Genomic DNA, 14,055 nt, shown 5'->3' with positions numbered 1-14,055 from the left:
TCCAGCATTAATACTGTGGGCCTCTGATTTCTGCCCATCAACCACTACTCTTATGAGCCTATCAGAGAGAAATGATTTAAAAATTGAGAAAAATTTCCAGTTATACCGTAGCTGGAAATCTTGTGAAGTAGGCCCTTATGCAATACCTTATTGAAGGCCTTTGATGTGTCAAGAGCAATTGCCCTAGCCTTTGTCAAGAGATTCGCTAATCCTATGAGATATAACAGTTAGCACATCTGCTGTAGATCTAGCAGAACGGAAACCATATTGTATGTCACTAAGGCGGTTATTTCTGCTGAGGTGGTTGATTACTTTTCTATATTCCAGCAGCTTACTCATGACACTCAAGAGACTTATTGGTCTGTATTGAGAGGCAGATGACTTATCATCTGAATTCTTAAATACAGGGCATACTGATGAGGGTTTCCAGGGTGTTGGGAAGCACTTCTCTTTAAGGCAACGCTTAAACAGTTTTGTAAGTATGGGAGCAAGTTCTTGGTGAAGCTTTTTCAACACTATAATTGGAATGCCGTCTGGGCCAGTTGCTTTGCTGGAATCAAGGTTTTTGATTAGTTTGGCGACCTCACGCACAGACATTTGTATGCGGCATATAAATGTAAATATAATTTATAAATTAATATATAATAAAATATAATGTAATTATGATGAGAAGCATTTAACTTCGAAATGCCATAGTGTAAAGATTTTTTAAAAATTCTTCCCTTAACGTTTCCTTATTTTTCTAATGATATAATAAAGTTACATAAAAAAATTTGTTCCTCATGTTTCATTTAATTTTAACATATAATTAGTTTTTAAAGGTATTATCTCTCTCTCTCTCTCTCTCTCTCTCTATATATATATATATATATATATATATATATATATATATATATATGAAAGTCACTTTGTGTGTGTGAGAGAGTTCCTTCCTTATAGGTTTCGAAACGGCTAAGCCTATCTTTTGCAAATTTCACACAAAGCTAATTTATATGTCCGTCAATGCCCTTAGATATGTTTTGTACAGAATTTCACCCGATAAGTATCGAAAATTGAAAAAAATCCGATCTTAAAAGTAGTTTTTCTTCTCTTATAGATAAAAGAAAGAATAATTTTACACAAGAATATTTTACGGGGGGGGGGTTATAAAATGTTAGCAAATCATTTCTTCTTAAAAGCAGATTATTATAATCTGGAGATATAGCTTAGTGATAGAGCATTCGACCACAGACCGAATGATCCCCTGTTCAAGCTAGAGTGTACTTCACCATTTTATTTTATTTTTTTCTTACTAATGAGTTCAATTTATGATAAAAGAAGAGGCACCATTTAAAATCGCCGCAAATGATTTTTTCGTTTGCATATTTTAAATCTGAACATTAATCAGAAGTGACTTTTCCAGGGCATTCATCGTCAAGTCCATATATTAGCTGACGTGATATTCTAAACAAGCATAAACGGAATTTGATGAACAACATTATAATTATTATTTATTTTTGTATTTTTGTTTTTTGCGAATTAGTCCACTGGGCAAATTATTCTTCGTAATATATAATAATCAATAGAGGATTGGCTCTCTACATGATACATACGCAATCTACATAAATTAAAATACTATGTTTAAGTGTACTGTACGACCGGGCAACGCTGGGCTGCCAGCTAGTATATATATAATTTTTAGGTTGTTATTTTCCGGAGGTAAGGTAACCAGTAAAGTATAACAAAATTAATACAAGAGTACTCAATACCGAAGTACAGCAAAGTATAATTATTTGTTTTTACATGAGCAGTAATATATTGATACACAGTCATGAGCATGTTTCTGTCAGCTAGTTTTTAGAAACTAGAAACCTGTGAGCTACGACGTTGTTTGACTGTGAATATATATATATATATATATATATATATATATATATGTTTTTTTTTAATGATAAATACGGTTAAATAGTGGCTTCGCCACGAAGCTCATTTTTATTTACTTAGAAAGTCGCCCATAATTTATTTGGACGTGTATAACATTTTAATTATTTTTAAAACAGTAATCTACGTACATGCATGTTTCAAGGTAACTACCTCTCGTCAGTGGGCTTGACTGTTTCTAGGAATCGAACTCCAGACCATGTGTATCATCACTGTCCGGCGCGTTAACCGTTCCGCCACGAACTCCTAGATGACTTCACTGTTTATTTTTATCGCTTATAAATATATGTGCTTAGTTATTTTTATCGCTTATATATTTAGATTTGCTGTTGTTGTTGTTGTTTTTACGATAAATACGGTTAAATAGTGGCTTCGTTGAATAGTATGTTCTTAGTTATTTAATCTAAGGATTAATTCTTTAGTATTTCAGCTGATAACGAACTTGGTCCGCTTCTGTTCATTAGTTCCACGTGTCCTGTGGCGAGAAACCCAAACTTTTCACTCTCGTGTCGTCCTCATGAATTCAGTCAATGTTTGGATTCTTTCCTGCAGCGACAGTTTTTAAATGATACAAACGCTCATTATTTAGATTCCGTTACAATCTTACGAAGAAAGTCATAAGTAAATGGCGTATCCGATTTTACCACTAGTTTGTTCGTACAAGAGCGTGTCAAAAATGTTAGCGTTTGATGTATCATCAAATTTTATGACATTAAGTTTTGTATCATCAAACTTTTTTATCATCAAACATTGTATCATTAAAACCATTGTCTTGATCTTGTATCATCAATTTTTTTATCATCAAACTTTCCATTTTATCAAGCCTTGTATCTTCAAACATTATATCATCAAAAATTTGGACTCCACCTTTGATATCCAAACTTTTATATCATCAAACCTTGTATCTTCAAACATTGTATCATCCAAAAATTGACTCGACCTTTCAGCACCAAACTTTTGTTTGATGCTACTACATCGAGTGAAAAGTTAAGTTTTGTTGATATAATGTTTGAAGATAATGTTTGATGATACAATGTAATGTTTGATGATACAAAAGTTTGCAGATATTGACGGTGTGAGACTCTAAGAAAGCAACCTCTGTCATGGACGTGCGTCAGAAACAAAGATGCGTTATTGAATTTTCTCCGCGTAGAAAAATTAAACCGATCAAGATTCACCGGCGCCTGTTGAACGTTTATGGAGCCAGTACAGTTGATGTCAGCACAGTTAGGAGATAGGTTCGTCGATTTCAGAGTAGCGACATAGATATGGGTAACGAAGAGCGCTCCGCACTTTTACGAACGGGACTTTAAAAGAGGCTAGCAAATGTGCATTCAGAATGCTGGTGACTATGTAGAAAAATCCTGGAGCACTAAAAGCGGTCGCTCGTTTTAATGGTACCACTCCCATCTTCGTGGCTCTCTAACATTTTAGTTATTTAGTTAAAAATAGAAGGGTTTACTTTTTTAATGGTCCCCGTACTTGCAAGTGAAAACAGAAGTGTGCTTCATAATTAGACGGATGCTTTATTCCTTGCGTGTATCTACCCTTTTTCTTAAGTTTTATCGAAAACTAAAATAAAAAAAAGCATAATAAAGGCGACCCGTAAAATAGAACAAAATACGAAGAACAAATAGAAAATAGAGACGGAAACATAATACATACCAAACTTCTACATCTTCCCGATATTAAATTAATTTCACGTGCTCAATCGGTGTTGCTCAAATACTATTGAGCAGATTATAAATTATACTAGCGAGGGTGGGGGGGGGGTGCCTGGCTTTGCCCAAGTGAAAAATACGCTTAAATATGATATTTTAATTTGTCCAGATTTCGTATATATTATTATAGAGTCGTGATTTCAAAATAAAAAAAAAAAAAGTATTTAGGTGCATTCAGCTAGAATCGAAACTGAAACATTCAAAGCTGGTGACGTTACCACTGTACCAGTGATTAAAAATTAAAAATTAAAAGTGATTAAAAATTAAAAATAAACTAAGATGAATGTACAAAATCTATAACGATTTTGTTTTTATTTTAACTCATTTTTCACCCCTTAAAACCAATTTTAACAGCGCAAAGGCCCATAAAAGAATGGCCCGTAAAAATCCAATCATTTAAAGTCCTTAGCACCGCTCTGTGAATTTTAATTTCGAAGAAGATAGAGTTTGAAAATATGAAGACAGACAGACAGACATACTTATAGCCGTTTATATATTAGACTATATAATATTAGAAAACATCAGCAGCAGCCTATACAAGCCTATACAACTACCTGAACTGTAAGAACTAAAAAATTTCTGGGACATTGAAATGCAAACATAAAATCTCGGTTCCTGTCTAGAATTTACCCTATATTAAAAACCCGTGAGAAAACAAAAATACCATCTTCCAAAAATCACGTGAATTTAATTTTTAAATAAGAAAATCAAACTTTATGAGTAAACGAAGATTGACTGTCTCGCCCACCATCTTGAAAACTGTTTAAAAATAAGAGAGATGATTCAACACTAATTGATACTTACTAGATTTGTTGTAATGTTTACGAATTACCATGAATCACCTAAAAAAATACTTTCTTTATAAAAATAAAAGTAAGTTTTAAATATACGGAGAGTTCTGGACAAGAACATAAGTCTCATCCAAGCAAGAACGCCGGACATGATAATATTAAATAAGAACACAACGATTGCCAAATAGTAGACCTCGTGATCCCAAAAGATCACAGGGTGAAGCTGAAGGGCATATAAAAAAGTAAAGTATGAAATATGAAATAGTTGTACGAGTACTGGGAACAGTTATGAAAACCCCCAGAAAACGACCAGAAGAAATTGGAATCAAAGGGAAGATTGGTTCCATTCAAACCACAAAACAGATTAAAATAATTGAAATATTAAGAAAGATCTCAAGGAAGAGAAACGGCCTACATCACCAGATTACACTGACTACCCACGGGTAAGTTAAAATAAAACAGCATTCCGTTAGCGCAGTCATACAGGTTTATAAAAAGAAAGCACCCAATTTTCTATTTTATCTAAAATATTTTCCAAAGAAGACATTTTGAAAATTTTCTCACCAAATAGTGCTGAATGATGAGAATTTGTATACTTCAAATCTGATTGAAACTGAAATCTTATCAATGCAGGAATCCCCCGAATGGGAATTCGTAGACATTACAATTGTCATCCTCCTCCTGATGATGATGATGATGTAATTTTGTCGAATGACACACCATACACTCATTTCATATTGGCTAAGGGGGCGATGGATATGTTCATGGGGCTGAGCATGAGTCCAGAAGCGCATATTCGCTTGTTGATGTGCCCACTCAAGTGACAGTGACCCGCGTCACTAAATAAAATTATATCGATAAACTCCAGAACCATTTTCAATCCTTTGACTGATATCTTCATAAAATGCTTCTCGTTCTGTTTTATTGCAATCATTTTCGTTCTGCAAGATTAGAGTTTTGTAAAGAAAGAGATTAACATTCACATGTAACATGAGTTGGAACAGATTCATTGAAAGCATTGCCAAGGCTGCTGCGAAGAAGGTGGGCTTTCTCTACCGTCCTTGAAAGCTACTTACGCCTGAAAGTATCCTGTACCGCTATAAGGCCACCAATCGCCCATGTCCCATTTATGGTGCATCTGCTATTAGTTCCTCCTTCCTGGACAGGGTTCAAAAGAAAGCCGCCAACCTGATAGGTCATGAACTGTCATCTAAGCTTCAGCCTCTGTCTGATCGACGAAATGTTGCATCACTCTGAATATTCTGCAAGTATTTTAATGGTAAATACTCTGACGAACTACAACCACTTGTACCCCCTCAACGTAAATACCCCCGACAAACTCAACAAGCAGCAAAATCATACCCCTCCACGGTAGAGATCCTACGTGTAAGAAAGCCTTCTACTTCAATAATTTCTTCTACGGAACGGTTAGACTTTTGAACTTCCTTCTGGGATTTTGCTTTCTGTTGTGTCTGCACAAATAATTAACAAGAACACGAAAGTAAAGGTATACAATGATATATTAGGAAGAAAAGTTATATACATATCTACATGTCCTCATATATACTTCAGTTGGAGATATTCCGGCAGGTGGCGTGTTGCATGTCTTACTGGAGGCAGCATAAGCGTCTTGCCTATTTGTTACCTATTCGTTGCCGGACTCCCCCCGGTATTGGTGATTGATACATTTATATATCTCACTCACCCGCCTATGTTAATTAGTAGGCGTTTCCACAACACTTTCCCAATTGTACTGACATGCAGAAGTTCAAGTGTAATGTAAACAAACATCTTGCTACTCATCTCTCTCTTCATAATGTCTGTGCAACTCATGTCCCTGATAGTAGCCCCCTACTTCAAAGTGGCACTGTGCCTTGTTTGTGGTGGAAATTGAATAAAAAAAAAGAGAGATTAAGGTCATCATAGAGGATCCGCAAAGCTGATGTTCTCATCGTGTTTATTTTCTGGGGGATTCCTCTCGGCGTTGCTATAAAATCCAAATATTGTTATGAATTATATCTGAACGCTGTGGACCACATTTTGTCTCCCGGAATTTGGTCACGAAACACTGAATTACCCTTCTATCAGGTATATTGTTCCTGCCCCAAATTTGTCTGGATTGCCACCGCGCGCAAAAAAACAAAAACAAAAAAAAACTGATTTCCTGGCATTAAATCCATATTAGTGTTCACAGAATCTTCCAATCTTGCTGTATACCTCTCCTAAAAATATGGGGAAAAATTGTAAACCACAACTTTGGGATGAAAAAACAAAATAGGCGGCTTTTTCGACCAATATGTAGATGGAGCATATTAAGCTTGATATAATCAACAATACGGAATCTGTTTATATATATATATATATATATATATATATATATATATATATATATATATATATATATATATATATATGTGTGTGTGTGTGTGTGTGTGTGTGTGTGTGTGTGTCAGGGGAAGAGATGAGACTAGTGCCACTCGTGTCCGGCACGACTCGGTCAATGTTATTCAAAATGGACTAAAAATCATCCATTAATTTCAAGCAAACATACTTAGTCTGATCTCAATTAAATTACGTATCTATATAAATTTCGATAACTAAGTAGCCAAAAGTTCATAAATATATCTGGGAATAATACAACGATGCTGTTTTGAGCGGAAGGTCTTTGTCTGGCCACCGTCAGATCCATTGAACATCCCATAGAAGCGGCTACAATGTTGAGCACCGGCAATCCGTGCCAAGCACAAAAACGTTCATAATAACTAATGTTAGAGAAATCTCGTTTTTGACTGTAGCCAATGGCAAAATCAAGTCAAAGTATCGTGCTAAAAAAATTGAGCACAATGTGACTGCTGACGCCTGTCTTGGGAAGAAGGAGAGAGACCATGAGAGAGAGAGAGAGAGAGAGAAAGAGGGACTGAGAGGAGAGAGAGATATATAGAGAGAGATCTATAGACACATACGTACGCATAAACACATGGAGAACGATTACTACTACTGCTGCAATATGTAGGTAGTAGTACGAATAGCTATGTGTAAATATAACCACGCGTATATATCAGATTGTAAATATCAGTGATGAAGTTATTGTTTCATTAATTAATAAAGAACAGGCTTTGAATGAAAGTGAATTTTTCTTTTTTTTTTATTGAGGAATGTTTTTTTTAGTGAATTTTGAATCATAGAAATCTACGAAAAATACGGGGTTTAAGCCCTTTTATATTAATACTAAGAAAAACAACCCCTCAAACCTTCGTAGAATTCCGTAGTGGTACGCAATTTCTTTTCATAAAGGTCCTGCGTGTAACTTTCTTTGCTGCATCCATCATTTCACAACTATTTAAACACAACTTTATTCATCAATATTATCTTTTGTTCTATGGGAAAATTTAATCGCCGTTTTTGGAGAACATTACTTCAGTTGCAGAAAATATTTCAGTCGCTTCATTGCATTTAATTTTACCACGGACTTTATTTACGAATTCTTTGTATCTTAGAATTTTTGGATAAAATTAAGATTTTCAATATTCTCAGTGTTTCCACGGATAACTTCAATTGGTCAAGATATCATGTTTCAAGATTCATCAGATGAAATTTACATTTTGGAAGTTCCCTGTATTTTGCGTATAACGTCACTTGGGCTAATTTTCCTGTGTTTCACGGGTAAGTAGATTATTCTCTAAAACATTAAAAAGAAGTTGTACTGCATTTGGCAAAGAAGAAACCAGTTCTCTGAACACGTGGAAACTCGGGACCAGTATCTTTAAATTTATTTCAATGCTAAATTGTCGTTATTATACTGTTTATTTGAATTAATTTTGTCTAATACATTTTATTTCAGTCTGAAGTTAAGTGCAAAATGTCTAGAATATCCCCCCCCCCGAGGGGGAAAAATTTAGGATTAATGCTTTACTCTCTATAAATATAAATGAAAAGATCCCTCCCACCATAACCAATTCTCCCACTTCCGCTATAGCAGCGAAACTCGAATGACAAGTGTCAGTGAGTGAAAAACTTTCCAACGTTATAGATGCCTTTTGGCAAAGAAGAAACCAGTTTAATGAATCTCTGAACACGTGGAAACTCGGGACCGGTATCTTTAAATTTATTTCAGTGATAAATTGTCATAATTTCTTTGTTTGAAGTGTCTCTTGTGAAGAATAAAAAAATGAACTCTTAGATGGAAACTACAGTGGCCTATATCTATTCCATCTTTTCATTCGAAATTATGGGACGGGAATTTATCTTCAAATATCTTACATTTCAAATTAAAGCGACGGACTTATGCTAAGTAAATATAAATAAGTCCTTACCCCCACCCCCGTTTTTTTAATGGATAGTAGACAACGCATTGTAGATGCGTTATCGGCAGTTCTCGTTACTCTCGCTTCCTCTTATTTGTCCCTCAATCCTCATTTCCAATGAGTGATGTTTCTGACAAAGGGTGAAGAAAAAGCTGCTCTACAGGACGACAGTACTTCGTGAATAGTAGCCTGAGATGTCGGAAATTTTCTGCTCCTCTGTCTATCCTTGTGGCCATGTCACTAGTAAGGGTGCTGGAGGTAACCGTTTCATCCGGGCTGACGTTATCCGCCTGATAGTCAGGGACCCGAACCTTGGATTAACCACTAAGGAGGCCGTCATATCAGCAGGTGCAAAATACTGGGGCTGCTGTACTGTCATTTGGTGAATGGACTCTGGACCATGCAGTAGTTTGGAGTGGGGCCTCTCGATGCCATATTAGTGGGTAATTGTTAAGGCTTTACCTTATCATGGCTACACACAAAAAAATCTTCCTCTCCTTTTCTCTCTTACCTTCCCTGTCTGTCCTACTCTAACCAAGTCTGTCGACTTGTTCCACAAATCCCAATCCTCAACATGAAATACCTCCACAAAAATAACACATGTAAACCTAGAACCCCATCCTCCAACGTAGACCCCTATTACCATGTCTCCTTCTCCAACATCAGGGGTCTACGTTCCAACCTTCCAGAGGTTGAAACACAATTACAGGAGATGAAGCCAGACATAGTCTTCCTAAGTGAAACTGGCATTAGGCCGACCGCTTCCCTTGACTAATTCATAATTAAAGGATACTCTAACTTAATATCTAAATCTGACACCCAAGATCGCCATGGACATGGAATATGTGCTTACATTAAAGATGGCTTTCCATGTGGTAGGGATATCTCCAGAGAAGACCCTAATTTACCTTATATGTGCTTCCGAGTTGCACTTGCTTACACCACTGCATTTATATTCGCTCTCTATCGCCCCCACAACAGCGGAGTTACTATCCTTAAGAGCATATCTGAGAAAATTGACCACATCCTGTCTGCTCTTCAGCTAACATCCAGATTTGTGCTGACTTCAATGTCCACAATGCGGAATGGCTGACCCACTATAACAAGACAGATGATGAGGGGAGGTTCTGTCATGATTTTGCTATTGCCTATGACCTCACCCAGATTGTCCACAAACCCACCCGAGTGCCCGAGACTTCCGGTCAATATGCTAGCCTTCTAGACCTTTTTCTCACAACTTCCCCTGAGCTATGTTCAAGTTCCGTTCTGTCTCCTCTGGGATCTTCCGATAAAAACGAAATGCAATAAGTCTGGAGATGTACCTCTCCACTGTACTGTATATCGATACTCTACCGCTGACTGGGATAGCTTCCGTACATTTATATCCGACCTACCACTACATTTCATGTTTAAAAAAGATGTGTCCTCCATAGTATCAAACCTGACCGAATGGCTAATTGTAGGTATAGACCGATTCATACCATCCAAAAAATTCCAACGAAAACCTAACAGCCAGCCATGGTTCTCCCCAGAATGTGCTGCTGCCATTGCGCACAGAAATCACCTTTTCCATAGCTACCAAGGTAATAGATGCACTAAGACTAAAGCTGCCTTCAGAACTGCCAGCAACCACTGTAAAAGAGTAATAAAAATGCAATAGAGCTATATGCTCAGTCCGTTAAATCCAAAGTAACTGATCAGCGGCCTGGTTCCCACCAGTTTTGGCAAATAGCAAACAGGATCCTGAACAGAAGCGTGCGTTCTATCCCAACCATCATCAATGGACCTGAGGTCATCTCGTCAGCATCAGACGAGGCCAAACTAGTTGCCTAGAACTTTGCAGCTAATTCTACCCTATGCCACAATGACCATCAACTCCCCGTATTTTCTCCTATACCAGACAACACGCTGTGCAACATACAAATGACTGTGCGTGAGGTCGCCAAGTTAATCAAGAACCTTTATTCCAGTAAAGCAACTGAACCTGACGGCATTCTAATCATTGTGCTGAAAAAGCTTCAACTAGAACTTGCCCCCATACTTACAAAACTCTTTAAGCGTTGCCTTAAGGAGAAGTGCTTCCCAACACTCTGGAAAACCTCATCAGTATACCCTGTATTTAAGAACTCAGGTTATAAGTCCTCTCCCCCTCAATACAGACCAATAAGTCTCTTGTGTGTCATGAGTAAGCTGCTGGAATCCATATTAAATAGAGAAGTAATCAACCACCTCAGCAGAAATAACCTCCTTAGTGACATGCAATATGGTTTCCGTTCTGCCAGATCTACAGCAGATGTGCTAACTGTTATATCTCATAGGACTAGCGAATCTCTTGACAAAGGCTTCCTCTCTAGGGCAATTGCTCTTGACATATCAAAGGACTTCGATAAAGTATGGCATAAGGGCCTACTTCACAAGATGTCCAGCTACGGTTTAACTGGAAATGTTTTCTCGATCATAAAATCATTTCTCTCCGATAGGCTCATAAGAGCAGAATTGATAGGCAGAAATCGGAGGCCATCAATATTAATGCTGGAGTCCCTCAAAGGTCCATCCTAAGCCCAACTCTCTTCCTGATATGCATCAATGATCTCCCAAAACACATACTTAAATCATTCGTTGACATCTATGCTGATGACACGACCATCTATGGCAACACATCTAAGGCCGTAAATGACAAACTTCTCTCAGATTCTCTCTCCTCTGATCTTGAGCGCATAGTACAATGGGGGAGGAGGTGGCTGGTTACTTTTAATGGATCTAAAACCAAGCTCCTATCTTTACATAATCAACGCTCGACTAGGGGAAGCTTCATGTTTTGATAAGCTTCTGGGCCTGGCCTTTACCCCTGACCTGAAATGGAATACGTACATCAAGTCAGTTGCCAAGATCGCTGGAAAAATGGTAGGATCCTTCTACCGCTCCAGAAGATACCTCATCCCTGATGCAATTCTCTATCTGTATAAAAGCCAAGTACGTCCAAGGATGGAGTACTGCTGCCACATCTGAGTAGGAGCTGCTAAAAACAGCCTATCCTGCCTTGACAGAGTACAAAATAGACTTCGTGGCCTAGTGGGTGATGCCCTTTTCTCTTCCCTGCAACCCACAGAAGAGACGTGGCGAGCCTGTCTTTGTTTTATCGTTACTACTATGGCAGGTGCTGGTCTGAACTCGTCTGAACTCCAATCTCTGGTCCCCCCTCGTCAATCTTTCACGATAAACACCCGCCTAGCTGAAACCACTGTCAAAAATTTTTCCCACTCCTTATCTGTGCCAAAATCAAAACGTAGATTCCATGAACAAAGCTTCTTTCTTAGAAGTGCACGCCTGTGGAACTCTGTTTCGGTTGCCTGTTTCCCACCTGACTACCACCTGGATGTCTTCAAGTCCAATGTGAACAAATTCCTGATGAACCGCCTTCTTAAGTAAGACACTTTATCAAATCTCCAAAACTAACGTACTGTACACATAATAACCCTTATTCCCGAGTGGCTTCCGGGCCTTGATAAGTGGTGACTACCTTGTAAAAAATGTAGCCGTGGAGCGAGAAATTATCAAAGTTGGGCGCCCAACTCCTTTATTGGTGAATAAGGTTAGAACTCGTTCGTTCCAATCCAAATGGACTGGTTATATGCGAGTAAATCTGAGGAAAAACTCTGTTGTTGACCTTGCTTGCTTTTCACGTCTAAATCAGGACAATCATGGACTGATACTGGCAAGGTATGTTAGTCAATCTGTGCTATACAATGGAGAATCACGCAATAGCAACTATGATGATTTACTTTGGGTCAACGGATCACGGGTTGGGAACTGAAGTTGACAGAGGGCGGGAGGGGCACGAGTAGCAATAATAGGCTAGAGTCGCCACTGATATATATATATATATATATATATATATATATATATATATATATATTTTGTTTTCAAGTAAGATCTTTGACTTACTTGTTGTTTTATCAAATACTTCTGCATGCAAAATCCGATCCCGCATTTTGCTAATTCCTACCCTCTGATGAGAAGGAGAGTATTTCTTCGAAACTCCGCGGATTAAGGACTATCCATTTATCTAGTGTTTCCTTTTCAGATTAAATATGTTTTAACTCATTTAAAAGTGTTTTTTAACATATTTTATTAACTGTTTGCTCATATATATATATATATATATATATATATATATATATATATATATATATATATATATATATATATATAAAGATCAACGTCTAGGCTCCTATATGGTTTACTAGTAAACTTACCACATACAATGATAGAAGACGTATCAAGGAGCAAAAATGTGTATGATAAAGTCATCTCCCCACTAACAAGGGTTGGGGCCCAGGGGGAAACCCTATGCACACTCACACCGTTTCAAGTAGAGCTACAAATTTGGCAGGATAACTCACCATGGGGAGGAGAAGGTTTTGAAGGGTTATACCGCTCACCCCCACCAATGGGGTTGGAGCCCCAGTGGAAGATCACTTATAACTTGAAATCATGTGCACGTTCACACCGTTTGATTTACTCTCGTGGAGTTATCAAATATAGCAGCATAACCCACCATCCATAAGGTGGGGGAGGGTTGACGGGTTACACCGCTCACTTCCACCAACAGGGCGAGGGTCCCAGGGGTGTCAGCTTTCTTTCTATTTTCTGGTATTTTTCATTCAGAGATGACACGTGCGAACGTTACAATCCAGCCTGGGCGCATTGGAGTTAAATAGATCCAAGGTTAGTAGCACGCACATGGGTGTGAGATATACTCAAATCACTGTACGCATAGCACCAGCATATATACACACTGCTAACCGAACTTTCTTGCACAAAAGTTGATATATACACTCTCTCACTGGCCAAGCAGACACGTTAATATACACACATATTGATGCCTATCCTATTCACGCATACTGTTACACGCAAATGCGCAAGGCACCAGTCGAAATGAATATGTGGACTCAATTTCTCTTTCAGATACTTTGAACTTTTATTCATCATGAACTTTTCATTATTTTAGCAAACTGTCAATAAAACAATTTGTATGGATAGACTTCGCCATTCTTTCTTTTGCTAATGTCCTATCTTCAAAAACTATACTGATAATAATATTAGCGTCTTTGACATATATTAAGGAAAATCCTCATCAAGTTGGTACAATTCTTGTTATATATATATATATATATATATATATATATATATATATATATATATATATATATATATATATATATAGAGAGAGAGAGAGAGAGAGAGAAGCAGGTTTATTTGAAAGCACGAAAGGTGTTCGGACGTGTAATGGCTTGTGCTAATTGGCGACTTGTCTTG

This window comes from Euprymna scolopes, chromosome 14 (genome assembly GCF_053919585.1).
Source record: "Euprymna scolopes isolate OS-2025 chromosome 14, ASM5391958v1, whole genome shotgun sequence".
Classification (NCBI taxonomy): domain Eukaryota; kingdom Metazoa; phylum Mollusca; class Cephalopoda; order Sepiida; family Sepiolidae; genus Euprymna; species Euprymna scolopes.
The sequence above is the reverse complement of the archived record's forward strand: the minus strand, read 5'-3'. Positions refer to the sequence as shown.